The sequence below is a fragment of the Malaya genurostris genome, chromosome 2 (genome assembly GCF_030247185.1).
Source record: "Malaya genurostris strain Urasoe2022 chromosome 2, Malgen_1.1, whole genome shotgun sequence".
NCBI classification, from domain to species: Eukaryota; Metazoa; Arthropoda; class Insecta; order Diptera; family Culicidae; genus Malaya; species Malaya genurostris.
In genome coordinates this window covers 86,735,309-86,754,608 of record NC_080571.1, presented here as the reverse complement: position 1 = coordinate 86,754,608, position 19,300 = coordinate 86,735,309, and positions in this window count along the sequence as shown.

The following is a 19,300-nucleotide window of genomic DNA, read 5'->3' as shown; positions in this document are numbered from 1 at the left end:
CAAATTTGAAGATATAATTTCATATATTGACGAAAATATTTTAGAACTTTACCTATTGATATCAAATTATTTGATCAAGTACAGTTTCTAAATTCCGTGGTATTGTTTTGAACCGGCACTTCTTCCACTGTTTGAACTGATGAGTCCCGCACATACTCACTACCCAAAACACACTCTATCAACATATTCCATCTATTTTTCTATTGATTTTCGCGAATGAGCGCTGCTTTCTTCTTCTTATATGGACGAGGCATTTCGAAAAGATTGCAATACTTTAACTATTTGTTTATTTTTTGCATTCCATAGCGACGGTAAATAAGACAACATAATAATATAACTAGGAGTGGAAGCAGTATTTAAAATGGAAATTAGGCAAATGTTATCGTTTTGTTTTTAATTTTGAAATTTTAGACGGTGACGTACGAAAGTAGTTTTGATCCGTAATTTTAACTATATCAATGTGCGACTAATTAAAAATATTGCCATTTTTAGTGCATTGCAAAGTTTTTTTTCTCTAATTATGTATGGCATCACTGCCAACATAAAAGGGTGGTATTACCAATACTAAAGCAGGCCGGCAAACTTTTTATCGTGGATTTTCGGAAAATTTTTAAAACCAGAACTGTGAGTTATTCAGAGGTTTTATAATAAAATGTTTAGAGCAGATGATAAGTTCACCAGTGAAGAGCAACTCAAAATCGTTTCATAAAGTTCACTTATGTCACAGAGCTATAAAAAGCAGTTGAAATCTTGAGGTGAGTGAAAAATAATAACATTCTAAGAAGAAACCTTCTAATGAAGGTCCGAAAAAGTTTTGCACAAATCATTCTTCAGTGTTGATAGTTTATCGTAAACATATATCAATACGACGAGTGATTATGTCACCAAATTGCAGTAGCAATTCTACGCAACATATTTACCCCTACGCGTAGAAAAAATGTGTTTCATGGTTTGTTTACATCAAGAGCAGGGCAAAATAGCGGAAGGTGGAGTGGGAGGGTAGGCGGTTTCTTGGTTGTCATTTGTGGCTCGCTTTCATGGTCACCTTAAGCACGTTTTCACCCGCATATTCACGATATAAGTAAGAGTGCATAATTTTTTTCGGTCAACAGGAGACATCAAAATCGTAAAAAAATCGTATATTTTTAGTATGTAATCATCATTAAAAATTGGCATGACACACATTTATATTCAAGAAATGTTAGAGACTCACCCGGATGACGGAATAAAATGAATGATTCAGTTTCTTTGATGTTAAGGAATCTGAATCCTGGATCTGAAATTCTGGAACTTAGATTGTGGAACCGAATTCTGAAACTGAATTCTGGGTCAGGATTGATGGACTAATCACTGAACCTGTGTTCTGGAGCAGAATTTTGAAATTGAATTTCAGGATTCAGAAACTGAATTCTGAATTTTAGTTACCGAATTCCCGTACAGAATTCAGTTTTTAATTTCGGATCCAGAATTCAGCTCCGAAACTCAGCTCTAGAATCCAGATTCAAAATTTAGTTTAAAAATTTTCAGAATATAGTTGTTGAGTTCAGTTACACTTCTAGAATTGTGTAACTAAATTTTGGAATCAAATTCTAGACCTGCATCCTAGAACTGCATTCTGAATCTTAATTTTGGAATGCATTTTAGAACTGAATTCAGGTAATGCAGCAGAGTTTTGGATCTAAATTCTGGTTTTGGATTTCAGTTTGAGGTTCCAGATATTCGGGTTTAGAACTGAGTTTCAGCGTTCCCAACTTGAATTCTGAAACTGGATTCCAACTTTAATTCCAGTTCCTGAATTTTGTTCTTAATCAAATTTTATTTCTGAAATTTAGTTCCAGAGTCCAGGTCTAGAATAAAGATCCTGATGTCAGTTCAAATTCTGTTGAAGTTCTAGACTTCTGATAGTCGATTATGGCCCTGAATTCTGGATATGGAACTTAACTGTAGAACTAGAGTCAGGAAATGAAGAAAAAATCGGTAACTGGATTGAGTGTTGTAAATGTGCAGTGATGCAATACGTATGGTTACTTGGATTCTTTCGTTCCATACTTCGAGACAAACGATTTTTTATTTAATGCAAAGAAATTACAGATATCGGAACAGTAGCAGCCAAATCAGGATAACGTCTTAGCATCGTGCTCGTTTGGAAATCTTTTTACGGCGGTGCAAATGCTATAATCTTTATGTGAATTCAAACGTTCTCACTTTGCTCGCATATCTTCAAAGCGAATGACAGTCCATGTCCAATCGTTTAGCATAAAATAAGAAACCATCCGTCATTGGTCAAGCCTAAGCAGGATTGTCATAAGCTAAAACAACTTTCAACTCCTGCGGCTCACATGTCATCACTACTCATATTGATACCTTGGCAAACTACGGGTTCCTAAAGCTTCGACCACGATTCCTAACTTGAGCTCGCTGCCGCTCGCTTTGCTACGCTTTGGACGGGAAACGTTTATTCACTCCTGAAGGGTGGTCCCCCCAGTTTTTTTTTTTTTTTTTTTAAATAGCTATTTATTGGAATATGAGTTAAAATTAAATTATTAAGATTTAAATTGGGTGTTCAGCCACAAGTGGTGACTTTTCAGCCCTATTATATATATGATTTTTTTTTTTCATAAATACGTTTATTTCTTAAGGCAGTTTACATAAGTTTTTCTTCGCCGTAGCATCACTTTTACATAATATTCTTATCCTAATTTAATTCTAACATAGTCACAACGTTTTGCATTTATTAAAACATATTCTCTTATTACTTAAATATCATCTTAGGTTATAACCAAACGATTAACTTCTATAAATTATAAAATAAGCTGTTATTTTCAGACATTTTGTTAATAATTTCATAAACTGTTTCGAGTTTGTTTGTATCATTACATTATTTTTATTCTAATTTAGCTATTGGTTGAACTCATGGACGCAGCTGGGATCAGAACTAAGTCTTGAAAGGGGCCTTTATTAAATTGAAACTCCAGTTTTCTTTATGAAATGATAAATAAGTTTCATGTATGAAAGGTCACGACAAGCAAGAATGTCTCGAACTGGGATATTGGATAGTCTACCTTGGGTACGCAAAGAATTTATTAGTTGAGATCTGACATCACGATACTCCACGCATGTCCAAACGACATGATCAATATCTCGATAACCTTCGCCACAAGCACAATGATTAGTCTCGGAGAGCCCAATTCGAAGGAGATGTGCATCTAAATATATATGATTTGGTTATTACCATGAGGACATTATTTGCTTCCGCAATTCTGAGATTTTTGTGTAGGGAAAATTCTAAACCTACTTGTATTGTGTAATGGGGAAAAGGAACTTATATACTAACTTACTAACTAATACAGAGAGCGAATCGATTCAATTGAAGATTGCATCGATTTTTGTCGGAATTTGCTTATAATATTATGTGACATTACATCTAATGGTTCTATATTTGTGAGTCTGTGTAACTCATTTGTACTAAACCAGGGAGGACGCTTCAAAATCATTTTCAGAATTTTATTCTGAATCCTTTGAAGCGTTTTCTTCCTGGTGGAACAACAGCTTGACCAAATTGGTACCGCATAAAGCATGGCTGGTCTGAAAATTTGTTTATAAATTAACAATTTGTTTTTTAGACAGAGCTTAGAATTTCTGTTTATAAGAGGATATAAACATTTAATATATTTATTACACTTTGCCTGGATTCCTTCAATGTGATCCTTGAAAGTGAGTTTTTGGTCCCCCCCAGTAATGAACTGGAATGTACTCCGCACTTTCGTGCCAACCGGATTTTGTTATCGCTTTCTTCGGATCAGACCATTTTCACTTGAACTCTTGTGGACCGTCGGGCAGGCGGACAACAGTAAGGAGTGGCTGACACGCCATTAAAACGCAAAAGAAAGGTCACTCACCACTGCTCGGGAGACCTTCGCAAATATTCCATGTGGCGCGGCTTAAATGGTGCTTATGAAACTAGCCCGGCCGGACTAAGATTCCGTTAGCTGTACGCACTTATTCGAGACATATTTTGACATCCTGACGAGAGTGTCGTGATTTACGTGCGGTAGCTCAAACCTTGATCAAACCGGGCAACGATTTCACCTTTCCTACGGAATCCACCGTCACCGTCGGTAGTTAAAAGTTCAAAAGTTGATACATCTACAACTACCTGACGGAATACCACAGGTGCAATGATTCGTGTTCGGGTCTGACCCTGGCTCTTCACGGGTTACAACACCTTGTCGGTAGAATACTTATGTCAAAACTATATCATAATTATTTTATGATTTCTACCATTTTTCTCCCTTGTCAGCGGTGATTGATTATGCTCGGTAGGCGCGCGTGAGCTGAATATTTTTCCTCCGAAAGAGCCCCAATCAGGGGCAAACTCGACGATAATAGTCGTAATCGTAATTAATCGCCGGGACCCTGAGCGTTTTGCGGTTTAATCTCAATGGCCGAAAAAAGTGGGGAGGTTTTAGTGTGGTTCCCAAAAATTTGAATCAGATTGACTTTCTGCATTGAAAATGTGTGCAACATCAAAAGACAAAGATCGAGGGACGGCTAACGAACCGAAGGTTACTCGTACGGCTGGCTGTGATAAAACAATCACCTATTTACCTCACCTCACCAACCGATTACTATCACCGGGTTCGAGCTGAAACATATTTCTTTAGCACTCGTTCGTTCAAATCGTTCGTTTCATTTCACCGCCACCGCCTAGATGCGGAGATTACTGATTACAGAAAAGATATGGCCGAATCGTTTATAAAGTATTAGCTTTGATTGATATTTGTAAATGATTTGTTTGCTGAGTGTGATTAGGCGGAACTCTTGGTTTCGCTGGGAATGAACTATTAATTATAGTTCCAGTAGTAGTTGTTGGTGGTAGGTGGCAGGTTGGCTAGTAGGAGATTTGAGCAGGTTGATAAGTTAGACTAAGAAGTTATCAACAAGTTCATAATTTTACGTCATGGCTTGGTTTGGTTGTAATCTGAAGCGATGCACCTGTAGAGTGATTTGATTTAAGAATCTCTATTTGCTCTAGACGCTTCAAGCTCAATAACAGTTACTTAATAAGGTTGCATGAAGAAACTACGAACTCTTAAGTTTACTTCAGCCATTAGAGTCTGAGTGGACTTCTCTGCAACCGATCTAGCTTTTGTCTATTATGTCGAATTTTTCCTTAGATTGTCCATAGTTTGATACTCCGGGCAGTTAGGTGAATTTGTCTCTTTTGATGCTGCTACATGCACTTCATTCACTTTAAACCATTACAAAACATCTTTGGCGCGCAGAAAACAAAAATCAATTTTACAGGTGACGTAATTTTACAAACAATACAATTAATAGCTACTCAACTTGTCAAATGACGCAATATTCCATTCGTACAGAATTTTGCAGGCTCCAAGTGTAATTTGCGTTCGGCTACTAATTGCCGCGGTATGGTATGTAGGTATGTGCTTGTGTGGCTCAGTCAATAACTGGCGTGCTTTGTTATCTAATGTTTATCGGTTCAAGTTTCGCTGTTGCTATCGATCTTTTTTTTATATTTAATTTGATTTCAAGCCATATAATTTTCAAATCACACAATTTTACATGTTCTTGAATACAGATTTGAGAGAAATACGACGCTGCATTTATGTGCATCTTATAAGATGTAAAACCACAAGATTTTTTCGAACTTTGCGTAGTAACAAGACGCCAAATCACGCTAGAATAGTGAAGAAAGTGTTTGCCGTTCTAGTTGTGATGAAGCTTTGGCTTGCTCGACTACAGCTGCCTGTCAAACCAAATAGTTTTGGCCTTTTTCTTCGTCCTGAAGTGCTTCTCTACGCTATTTCGTTGCAAAAAATAAAAAGCATAAAAATTTCATCATCCATTATCACGCACGAAAACTTCGTTAAATATTCGTGGTACAATACACATTCTATTTATCATTACGGTTCAGTACACTTTTCACCTTGAACGACTTCATACCTTGCCGGTGCTTGGAATTAAGACAAGAAATTTGCTTCATGTTTCATGTTTTGTTTCAAATGAGTGATTACATAAAAACCAATTCGCACCCTCTCATTCTGCTACTAACGCAGAAGGCAAAAGCATCCAGTCGACGCCATTCTATTGACCAAATGTTGTGTTAATCTTTTTAAGAGTATGGGAATTTCCAGATTATCGGTATTTCTCAAAATCTTATATTACACGTATATCTGAAAAAAAAAACAGTTCGTTCTAAAAACCAAGATGATGACTTACAGTCTCTTATTATTATAATATTATTCTATTGCGATTACACCGAAACCTCCATTTATGAACTAAAGTGGTAGTTTGAATCAGTTCATAAAAACCTGCTTTAATCCACCTAGTGGTGTAATGCTGCCTTTATCATATTATTCATTTTTTCCTATATATTACAGTATAAATTTTCCGAAATACTACAATTTAAACAAGTTTTTAAGAGTTTTAAAAATTTATGTTGTATACTACAACTACATTGATGTACTACATTTGAATTTAAGTTAGTGAAAATCTATTCAATCATATGTGAGAAGGTGAAGTTAGCTCCATTGTATTAAATTTGATTACTATTGTTGGTATTTCTGGAACCGAAAGCTGGATATCGGCATAGTGACATTCGGTACCATAAACTAATATGACCTACAATTTGTTTTACGATTTTCTATTACTATTTGAATTTTGGACTGGTAGTCGGACTTGGAAAAATTCGTGGTTCTCGTGGTCTGCAAATATTCTTGAAATGGAAGTTTTTACACTAAGCACCCTACCTCCGGAACCAGGAGTTTGATCCAAATGAAAATTGGAATATTCTTATGGCATCCAAAGACCTTTCAGTTTAATAACAGAAAACAGATATACAGGCTCGCATATGAACTGTGTGTAAAATTTGCTCAAGCACGTGGCGAACACTTGCAGATGTCACCACGATCAACACAAGGTGGAACCACGATTTGGGTGCCGCTTTCACATGAGCCACAATTTTTTGGTGCAACATTCACTCACGCTAGATTTTTGTTTTGCTGTTGGTTAAAATGACAAGTTTATTTTGGTTTTATTCCGATCGAATTCTCGTGTGATATATGCGCTATGGAAATTAAGTTGTCTTTAACACTTAGGAAAATCGTGTGGTAAGTGTAAAAATGGTTGGAATTTTTCTATAACAGGCAGGAGGATTTTGTTATCGTTCCGGAACGTAGTGGAACGTTTTGAAAGATCGCGGCGAACAGTCGAGTAGGTGGCAGTAGTGTTTCCAACGTATAGCAAATTAGAAATTTACACAGGAATTTGAAAAATTTTGTTCGAGCCTGTATATCTGTTATCTGTGGTTTAATCTAATGTGGTGAAATCGGTTCAGCCATCTCTGAGAAAAGCGAGTGGCATTATTTTCACATTTTTGGTGCATATCACCCTGTAATTCAAGAACCGGAAGTCGGTCCAAATGAAATTCAGGAACTTTGTATGAAACCATGAGACTTTTTATTTGAAGCTAAGTTTGTGAAAATCAGTCAGCCATTTCCGTGAAAATCGAGTGTACATTTTTGCCACACACACGAAAATTTGCTTAGTTCGTCGAGCTGAGTCAAATGGTAAGTCGGTTTTCACAGTGAGCCTATCTATATGAGAAAGGCAAAAAGTTTAAATATTGAGAATTTTCTTTGTAACAAAAGTTTGTGCAATGAATGTTGTAAATGGATATGATGAGTAGGAACCGGAAAACAGTATGGTCATTTAGGAGTTAAGTTCCTATCTCATGCCTCCCCGTGTGTCTATGATGACATTTGGTCAATAGAACGGCGTCGACTGCGTTAGTAGCGGAATGAGAGGGTGCAAAATAGCATATAAGTTAAAACCCATCCTGAAATGCATTATTTGTCATAGTTTATTGCAACATTCTGTTGTTTTTTTTTACATTATTCATTATAAATTGAATTGATTTATATTACGTTATATTATTAAAAGAGGAATATATTTGCAGTACTACGACGAAAGAAGAGCATAACTTACACTGCGACATCACCTGTTATATATTGTATCATAACATATTATTTCATTTATTTTGACGCATATCGTACGATTAGTTTTTGTTTGGCGTCTATACAAAGAAGTTGAAAAATTTTCGTGTGGCGATTTTTATAATGGATGAAAATTTAGAACAACGTGCGTGCATCAAATTTTGTGTTGCAAATGGTTTTAAGTGTTCCGAAACGTTGAAAATGTTAGAAAAGGCCTTTGGTAAAGCCTGTCCAGGAAAAACACAGTCATACGAGTGGTATAAACGCTTCAAAGGTGGTCGTACAAGCTTGGATCATGATGAGATCCCTGGCCGCCCAACAACATCTGTTACTGAAGAAAACATTGAATCGGCGAAGCAAATCGTGTTGCAAAATCGTTCTGTACCGATTAGAGAGATTGCTGTGTTGTTGGGCATCCCTTAAGGATCAGCCGAACACATTTGCCTTGATGTTTTGGGTTTGAAACGCGTCGCTTCTCGGCTGGTGCCAAAAAAGCTGAATTTCATTCAAAAACAGCGTCGTGGTTGGTCGCAGTTTTTGGCCAAAAACTCAACCAATATCATCAACCAAGCACCGTACTCTCCAGATATGGTCCCGTGTGACTTTTTCCTCTTCTCTAGACTCAAATTGCCATTACGGGGAACGCGTTTTGAGACCATAGAGACCATTTCATCCGACTTCCGGTTCCGGAGATATAAGATGATATGTACCAAAAAAAGTGAAAAAAAATATGCACTCACTTTTTTCAGAGATGGTTTAACCGATTTTCACAAACTAAGATTCAAATAAAAGGTATTATGGTCCCATAGCTTGCTATTGAATTTCATTTGAATGTGACTTCTGGTTTCGGAGTTATATGGTAATATGTGAAAATTTGAGAAAAAGATTACACTCAATTATCTCTGCCACAACTCAACCGATTTTTGCAAACTATGATTCAAATGAAAGGTTATAATATCCTAAAAATTTGTGGAACATTTCATCAGGATCCGACTTCCGGTTTCGGAACTAAAGCGTGATAAGTGGAAAATTACCAATTTTATTAGTATTTTTCCACGAACGATGGTTAAAAACAGGTACAAATCCCATAAAACTGTCCAATAAATTCTTCTAGTTTTCAGAGCTTGTTAGTTTGTGGGCATGAAAACTTAATTCGGCACTACTGGTCCCCTCTTTTCCTGTTCCAAGAGCACCGAAAGTGGAGAAGAAAAATTTCTAAAACTAAGTTCATTTCGATTTCTTTGCGATGCTTGAACCGATTTTCACAAATCTTGAGTTGAATTAAAGTTCATACTGTCTTTAAACCTACTGTGAAATTTCATCCGGATCCGACTTCCGGTTCCGCAGTTGCAGGGCGATGAGTGTCAAAGTTTTCAAATCGCCATATAGAGTGACAATATGTACAACACCGAAAGAAGAAGAAAACACTTTGTTCTATTTCGTACACGTTGTGTAGTGCTGAATAATAATAATAATAATAATAATAATAATAATAATAATAATAATAATAATAATAATAATAATAATAATAATAATAATAATAATAATAATAATAATAATAATAATAATAATAATAATAATAATAATAATAATAATAATAATAATAATAATAATATTAATAATAATAATAATAATAATAATAATAATAATAATAATAATAATAATAATAATAATAATAATAATAATAATAATAATAATAATAATAATAATAATAATGTTTGTTTTTTTTTGTTTTCTTTTATTATTGACATTTTACACGGTGTTTGCCGTGCATTCGTGTCAGAGAAGGGTGTTTTTGTGTATGTGGTGTTGTGTGTGAGTGTGTTATTGTGTGTTTATGTTACAGCGCAAGTTTTAATCACTTTTACTTTCATTTTCTTCGTTTCGTATCTACCTATTTTCCTCTACTTTTATACATTTTTACTTTCTTCTTCTTCCTTTAATTTTTCTTCTTCATCTTGAGTTTAATTTTAATCTTCTCCGCTTCGTCTCGTTTATATTTCCGTATGCATTTTCACTTTCTTCTTCTTTTTCAACTTGATCATCATCTTCAATTTACTTTTATCATCTCCCCTTCATTTCGTTTACATTTCCGTATACATTTTGACTTTCTTCTTCTTCTTCTCAACTTAATCATCATCTAGACTTCATCTCTGTATTTCTGATTTAATTTTTCCCCTTAGCCTCTTTAATCGAAACTGTTCCAGCCACTTTTGATCTACAATTTGTTGTTTAATTTTGTTTCACGTAGGAAGTTTAGCAACTGGATTGCTTGTTCATCGGTGTTTCCCAGAGCTTCATATAGACTGCTGCCGATGTTGTATTTTCTTCGCTCTCCATCGTACTTCCTACATTCGAGGATAATATGCCGCACCGTCAGCTCTACACCGCAACATTCGCAGTTCGGCGGTTCTTCTTTTTTCAGCAAGAAGGTGTGGGTCAGCCGTGTATGGCCAATCCTCAGCCGTGTAAGTTGACGCTGTTCAGCAGGGCTGCCGCGATCGGTCCACCTAAGCGTGTCGCGTTTGACCTCCCTCAGCTTCACGTCTCTCGCTTCAAACCACTGCCTCTCCCATCGGAGGCGAATCGCCTGCTTTGCTGCCCTTGCAGCATCTTCCGCTGGAATTGGGATATTGGTGACAGGTTGTGTTTTGCCCTCGTTAGCCAATCGGTCTGCCTCCGTGTTTCCGCTGATGCCAGTATGCCCCGGAATCCAGCAGAAACGAACGGATTTGTTTCGCACTATTTGTTCGATCTCTTGTATCCACGGGTGGCGAGAATGTCCTGCTTCTAAGGCCAGGAGACAGCTAGCCGAATCGGTCATGATCACCACTTCGTTGCGAACATTCGGTATAGAGAGTGCCATTTTAATGGCGTATGCCTCTGCTGAGAAGACACTGCATTCTTTCGGAAGACTGTATTTCTGGGCTATCCCGACGTTGTAGAATGCTGCCCCTACCGTGTCTTCACACTTGGATCCGTCAGTATAGATGACGGTCGAATGGCGGAAACGAGTGTCGAGTACTTGCCGAAAGATCGGATGAACTTTCTGAGGTGGATCTCCTGCGCGAACATTTTCCTTCACCTCCCACACAATCGCCGGCTTTCGTGCGTTCCATGCACGACTACTCTGCCGTGTGAGTTGGCCGACAACAGGAAGAGGTGAACCGGTTAGTTCTTCCAGCCGGTCTGATGCTCGCTGGATCAGAGGAAGGGTACCGTTATTCCGGTTATGCGAATATATTCGGATGGCTGTTCGCACTGTGGCAGCTTTGCCATGCAGCTGGTGAGCGAGATTGGCCGAAAGGCAGCAGGCCCGGTATCGTGACAATTAGGTTTTGGGATGGGAACGACGATGGCATTCCGCCAGCTAGCGGGAAACTCTCCGTTACTCCAGATTTTATTGAGCAGCTCGAGGAGCGTCACTTTCACGGACAGGGGCAGGCGTTGAAGCAGAGGATACCCTATCATGTCGGGTCCTGTAGAGGCACCTCGTCCTTTGTCGAGAGCCCACAGAAGTTCGTTCAGGGTGATGTCGGTGTTGTATACATCCTCGGTATTGGGCGAAAAATCTATGGACTCTCGTTCCGCTCTTGCCTTCGCCATCTGGAAAGATGGAGGGTAGCTGGAGGTCGCTGATCTCTCGCTGTAGTGACTGGCCAGTTCTTCCGCTGCTTCTTCGGGATTGTCTATGAAACCATCCGCTCCCTTGACTACTATGGTGCGTTGTTGCCGGCTGCCACGCAAACAGTTCACCGTCTGCCATAGTTTTGTCGTCGAGCTGTCCGGAGAGATTGTTGCTACGAAATTCTCCCACGAATGTTCCTTTGCCTCTTTAATCGCCTTTCGTGCTGCTGCTCTAGCTTCCTGAAAACTAGCCAACGCTGCGGGTTGATCTGGATCGAATCTCTGCAGGCGCCGTAAGGCCCGCAAGCACTTTCGTCGCTGTCGGATGGCAGTCTTCGCTTCTGGGCACCACCATGGTACCGCTTTTGGTCCAACTCGGCCGCTGGTGCGTGGTATGGAAGTGTTAGCTGCTGCTATCAACTTCTCCGTGAAGCTGTCAACATTCCACTCGACGTCTGGGCAGATTGTCTCAGCGGTGATTTGTTCATACAGCGACCAGTCGGCGCGGTCATAGAGCCATTTCCGTCGCACGGTTCGCGTGCTAGACCATCCAGGTATGGTCACCGTTATCGGGAAGTGGTCACTGTTGTGGGTGTCCGAAAGAGTTCGCCATGTAAACTTGGGAGCCAGACTCTTAGAGCAGAAGGTAACGTCGATTGCCGAAGTATGACCAGTGGCCGGGTCGATGCGTGTGGGAGAGCCACTGTTGAGAATCACAAGATTCCTGTCTAATGTCGTGTCAGCTATGAATCGGCCAAGCGCGTTCGATGATGATGACCCCCACGCAAGGTGATGTGCGTTGAAGTCACCCAGAAATATAACCGGGCCATCCAGTTTATCGAGGAGCTCGCTCAAAGCGGTTTGATATTGGGCTGAACTAGGCGGAATGTAGATAGACACAACAGTTACCTGCACCGGCGCATAGATACGCGCAGCGACTAGATGGAGGGAGGTGTTGATTTGCTGACGCTCGAACGGTATACCTTCTCGGATAGCAAGGCCTACCCCATGTTGCCAGTAATGGGTGCTGTTTGACTCCAACAGTAGCGTGTAGTTCTGCCAACGAAGTTTGGAGGTATGACCGTTTGATTAACCTTCGTCTCTTGAAGTGCAATGACGTAAGGTTCGAGGTTGGCGATGAGGAGCTTCAGTTCGCTGATGTTTGCCCTAAGGCCGCGCAGGTTCCATTGGAGTGCGAAGCAGCTGCCGGAGGAGCTGTTCGTACCGGAACTGATGGTGGATCTTCCAGCAGATGAGTCGGCTGGAAAATAGGGAGATGCCGCAGTAACCGCTACTGGTAATCGGTTCGTGGAGAGACTTGCCTGTGAGACGCTTTGCCCCACAGTGCCAGCCGCTGTCGAAACCATTACACTAGATTTTCCACTACCGACAACAGCCGGCACCGGGGAAGCGCTTTGTGTAATATACGTCGTGCGGGATCTTGATGGGCCTTCGCCAGGCGAGAGAACTGGAATATTCGTGTTGTCGCCTGAAACAACGGGCGCAGCAGTATCGGTTTGAATCTTGGGAATAGGAATACTGACCTGTGGGACGCTTTGCCCCACAGTGCCAGCCGTTGCCACTTGGCACTGGGGAAAGACTTTTTGTAGATTCGCTGGTTTCTCGGCTGTTGGTTTCGATGAGAGGGTTGATTGTTGGTTGCGTAGGGCGGCGGCCAGGGCAAAGAAGGGCAATCCCTTCTCCCTGCCGTCTATCCCAGGATTCCGGTATCGTAGATGTTTCGGTGGTGTGATCGGCTGCAGAGGTGAATTCGTCATCAACGGGTTGGGGTAAGACGTCCCGGGCGACTCCTTCAACCTGCTGCACTTGCGTCGGAGGGGGTACTACACTTTCTCCGCTTCCGAACCGATAAATCTCGTTGTCCGTGTTCGTGCTAGGGTCGTCATGGTGGTCCAAACGTTGTTGAGTGGCGGAATTATCGAAGATACTGACTGGGGGGTGTGGCCGGTATCTCCACTTCATAGCTGACACAGTCCATCATCATGGGATCGGGTGTAGTGACAGCAGTTTTCTTCGGGGGCGGGCTAGGGTCAGGCGATATGACCGATTTGTCGTACTTTCGGGGGCGGCCAGGGCCTCGCTTCGGTTCCTGAACGGCTGGAGAGTGGCTACTTGATCGAGTGACCGGATTCGACCACGTCGGTGCTGGTACTGGTCTTTGGCTGTGATGTTGACTTCCACGGCTTGCGCTGCGCGATCGTTCATCAGAAATCTTCTGTTTCAGCAGTTGGTTGAGATTGTTCACACTGTTAATTTTTTCGTCTTTCTGCTTGATTTCTTCGCGCAGTTTGGCTATGTCCTCGTCCTTTGCCTTCACGGTCGCTTCAAGTTCCCGCAATCTTTTTTCAAATTCACTAAATCGCGATGCCGCTTGGGCATAGCTACCACCTGTCTGTAGCTCAGTACGTTTCCTAGCCTCTGGGAAAGACACGTTATCGCGGACCTTAATTTTAATGACTTCGACCTCCTTCTTGTAAACAGGGCACTGTCGACTGGTAGGACGGTGATCACCCTTACAATTTCTACATTGGGAAGCCTCGTTGCACTCCTCTTCTCCGTGATAATCGCCAGAGCAGTTAAAACAGCGTTGTGGCCCAGGGCAACGGACACGGGTGTGGCCGTAGCTGAAGCAGTTATAGCACAACATAGGATTCGGGAAATATGGCCGGGTGGGAATACGCAGCAAACCGATCTTGAGGTACTCCGGGTACGTGGTTTTGGAGAACGTTAGGATCAGCGCGGGTGTATTAACTCTCTTTTCACCTTCTTTCCTGGTGATTCGCTGCACACGGACAACGCTTTCCTTCAGCATTTCAGTCAAAATGTCTTTTTCGTCCATTTCGATAATGTCGTAGCAGGAAATGACACATCGACTTACGTTCAGGTGTGGATGAGGGGCTACTTCAACTTCAGTTCCATCGAACAGCTTGGTTAGTGTTAGCAGCTTGGCAACCTGGGCAGGGTTGCGAATCTTCAGAAGGTATTTCTTTCCCTGATCCTCGGATTTAGCGCTTTCGATTGGTCCACCGACAAAGTTTTCCACCGATTTCCCGATGATGAAGGGATTTTTCGGAAGTGAAACACCATCCTTTCCCGTCAGCTGAAGGAATGTCAACTCACCGAATTTATTCGTCGGGTCCATGTAGGTCGGTAATCTAGGCCCGACTGACCCTCCCGGGTCGTCCGCCATGTTTTAGGTGGTAACGGTCACCCGTTACCTACCCCAAATAGCCTATTAGTGGCTGAAAAACCGATATCCTACCTTTTCACTGTAGGTGTTCAAAAAAATTTGCACCGCACTGTGTTAACACACTTACGGGACACACTGTAGTGTTCCCTGGATACGAATCGAGCACCTTTGAAATTTTCCGAAATTTCACTTTTCCAAAACTTTTTAGCACTTATTATTATCCGACGAAATCTTTGTTTGGGCCCACCGCGACCCACGCCACCGGAGTGGTGAATGAAAACAAACAGCCAGCTAGCCGACTATTGTTATTGTTTCTTTCGGGAGCACGTTGAGAGAAAACAAATTCACTGTTTTAAGCCGTTTTTTCACCGATTTGCACCGGACTTTCACTGTTGGCGTCTTCTTTGTCACCTCACTCGCTGATATGTGTACTTATGTACCGCGGCGATCGCGAATTACTCGGAAAACACCAGGTAAAGTTCAGAGCGCGCGCGCTATGACAAGCAAGCATTGACGGCGTGCCAAAACTGAATAATAATAATAATAATAATAATAATAATAATAATAATAATAATAATAATAATAATAATAATAATAATAATAATAATAATAATAATAATAATAATAATAATAATAATAATAATAATAATAATAATAATAATAATAATAATAATAATAATAATAATAATAATAATAATAATAATAATAATAATAATAATAATAATAATAATAATAATAATAATAATAATAATAATAATAATAATAATAATAATAATAATAATAATAATAATAATAATAATAATAATAATAATAATAATAATAATAATAATAATAATAATAATAATAATAATAATAATAATAATAATAATAATAATAATAATAATAATAATAATAATAATAATAATAATAATAATAATAATAATAATAATAATAATAATAATAATAATAATAATAATAATAATAATAATAATAATAATAATAATAATAATAATAATAATAATAATAATAATAATAATAATAATAATAATAATAATAATAATAATAATAATAATAATAATAATAATAATAATAATAATAATAATAATAATAATAATAATAATAATAATAATAATAATAATAATAATAATAATAATAATAATAATAATAATAATAATAATAATAATAATAATAATAATAATAATAATAATAATAATAATAATAATAATAATAATAATAATAATAATAATAATAATAATAATAATAATAATAATAATAATAATAATAATAATAATAATAATAATAATAATAATAATAATAATAATAATAATAATAATAATAATAATAATAATAATAATAATAATAATAATAATAATAATAATAATAATAATAATAATAATAATAATAATAATAATAATAATAATAATAATAATAATAATAATAATAATAATAATAATAATAATAATAATAATAATAATAATAATAATAATAATAATAATAATAATAATAATAATAATAATAATAATAATAATAATAATAATAATAATAATAATAATAATAATAATAATAATAATAATAATAATAATAATAATAATAATAATAATAATAATAATAATAATAATAATAATAATAATAATAATAATAATAATAATAATAATAATAATAATAATAATAATAATAATAATAATAATAATAATAATAATAATAATAATAATAATAATAATAATAATAATAATAATAATAATAATAATAATAATAATAATAATAATAATAATAATAATAATAATAATAATAATAATAATAATAATAATAATAATAATAATAATAATAATAATAATAATAATAATAATAATAATAATAATAATAATAATAATAATAATAATAATAATAATAATAATAATAATAATAATAATAATAATAATAATAATAATAATAATAATAATAATAATAATAATAATAATAATAATAATAATAATAATAATAATAATAATAATAATAATAATAATAATAATAATAATAATAATAATAATAATAATAATAATAATAATAATAATAATAATAATAATAATAATAATAATAATAATAATAATAATAATAATAATAATAATAATAATAATAATAATAATAATAATAATAATAATAATAATAATAATAATAATAATAATAATAATAATAATAATAATAATAATAATAATAATAATAATAATAATAATAATAATAATAATAATAATAATAATAATAATAATAATAATAATAATAATAATAATAATAATAATAATAATAATAATAATAATAATAATAATAATAATAATAATAATAATAATAATAATAATAATAATAATAATAATAATAATAATAATAATAATAATAATAATAATAATAATAATAATAATAATAATAATAATAATAATAATAATAATAATAATAATAATAATAATAATAATAATAATAATAATAATAATAATAATAATAATAATAATAATAATAATAATAATAATAATAATAATAATAATAATAATAATAATAATAATAATAATAATAATAATAATAATAATAATAATAATAATAATAATAATAATAATAATAATAATAATAATAATAATAATAATAATAATAATAATAATAATAATAATAATAATAATAATAATAATAATAATAATAATAATAATAATAATAATAATAATAATAATAATAATAATAATAATAATAATAATAATAATAATAATAATAATAATAATAATAATAATAATAATAATAATAATAATAATAATAATAATAATAATAATAATAATAATAATAATAATAATAATAATAATAATAATAATAATAATAATAATAATAATAATAATAATAATAATAATAATAATAATAATAATAATAATAATAATAATAATAATAATAATAATAATAATAATAATAATAATAATAATAATAATAATAATAATAATAATAATAATAATAATAATAATAATAATAATAATAATAATAATAATAATAATAATAATAATAATAATAATAATAATAATAATAATAATAATAATAATAATAATAATAATAATAATAATAATAATAATAATAATAATAATAATAATAATAATAATAATAATAATAATAATAATAATAATAATAATAATAATAATAATAATAATAATAATAATAATAATAATAATAATAATAATAATAATAATAATAATAATAATAATAATAATAATAATAATAATAATAATAATAATAATAATAATAATAATAATAATAATAATAATAATAATAATAATAATAATAATAATAATAATAATAATAATAATAATAATAATAATAATAATAATAATAATAATAATAATAATAATAATAATAATAATAATAATAATAATAATAATAATAATAATAATAATAATAATAATAATAATAATAATAATAATAATAATAATAATAATAATAATAATAATAATAATAATAATAATAATAATAATAATAATAATAATAATAATAATAATAATAATAATAATAATAATAATAATAATAATAATAATAATAATAATAATAATAATAATAATAATAATAATAATAATAATAATAATAATAATAATAATAATAATAATAATAATAATAATAATAATAATAATAATAATAATAATAATAATAATAATAATAATAATAATAATAATAATAATAATAATAATAATAATAATAATAATAATAATAATAATAATAATAATAATAATAATAATAATAATAATAATAATAATAATAATAATAATAATAATAATAATAATAATAATAATAATAATAATAATAATAATAATAATAATAATAATAATAATAATAATAATAATAATAATAATAATAATAATAATAATAATAATAATAATAATAATAATAATAATAATAATAATAACAATAATAATAATAATCATAAAAATAGAGAAAATAGATCATGAGATAGTAAGTATAGGTTTAACAACGTTCAAAACTGTTCCAATTTGTTGGTCGTATTTGTTGGTAGTAAACGAACCAACTTCGGCTATTCCGTTTATCTGAATCCGGAATCCGGAAGAATTGGAAATAGTGATCAAAAACTGCAAAAAGGATCTCACTTACTTTTCTTGGAGATGGCCAAATCGATTTTCACAAACTTATAGATTCAAAAGAAAAGTCTTACAGTTTCATACGGAATTCCTTAATTTATTGTGGATACTACTTTCGGTTCCGAATCTAGAGGGTAAACAGGTTTTATAGAGTTTGTGAGATTAGATCCGAACAAATTATCCTATTTCTATTCAATAAACAGTTGTTTTTGCGAATTTCACGATTATATTTATGATGTAATCAGTACTATGAGAAAGGCATCATTACACCACTAGGTGGATTAAAATAGGTTTTTTAATAAAATTCCGGTTCTTTTTTGATCATAAGGTACATACAAAAATCTGTTCATCAAATCCGTTCCGAATATAGAATACCAATAAAC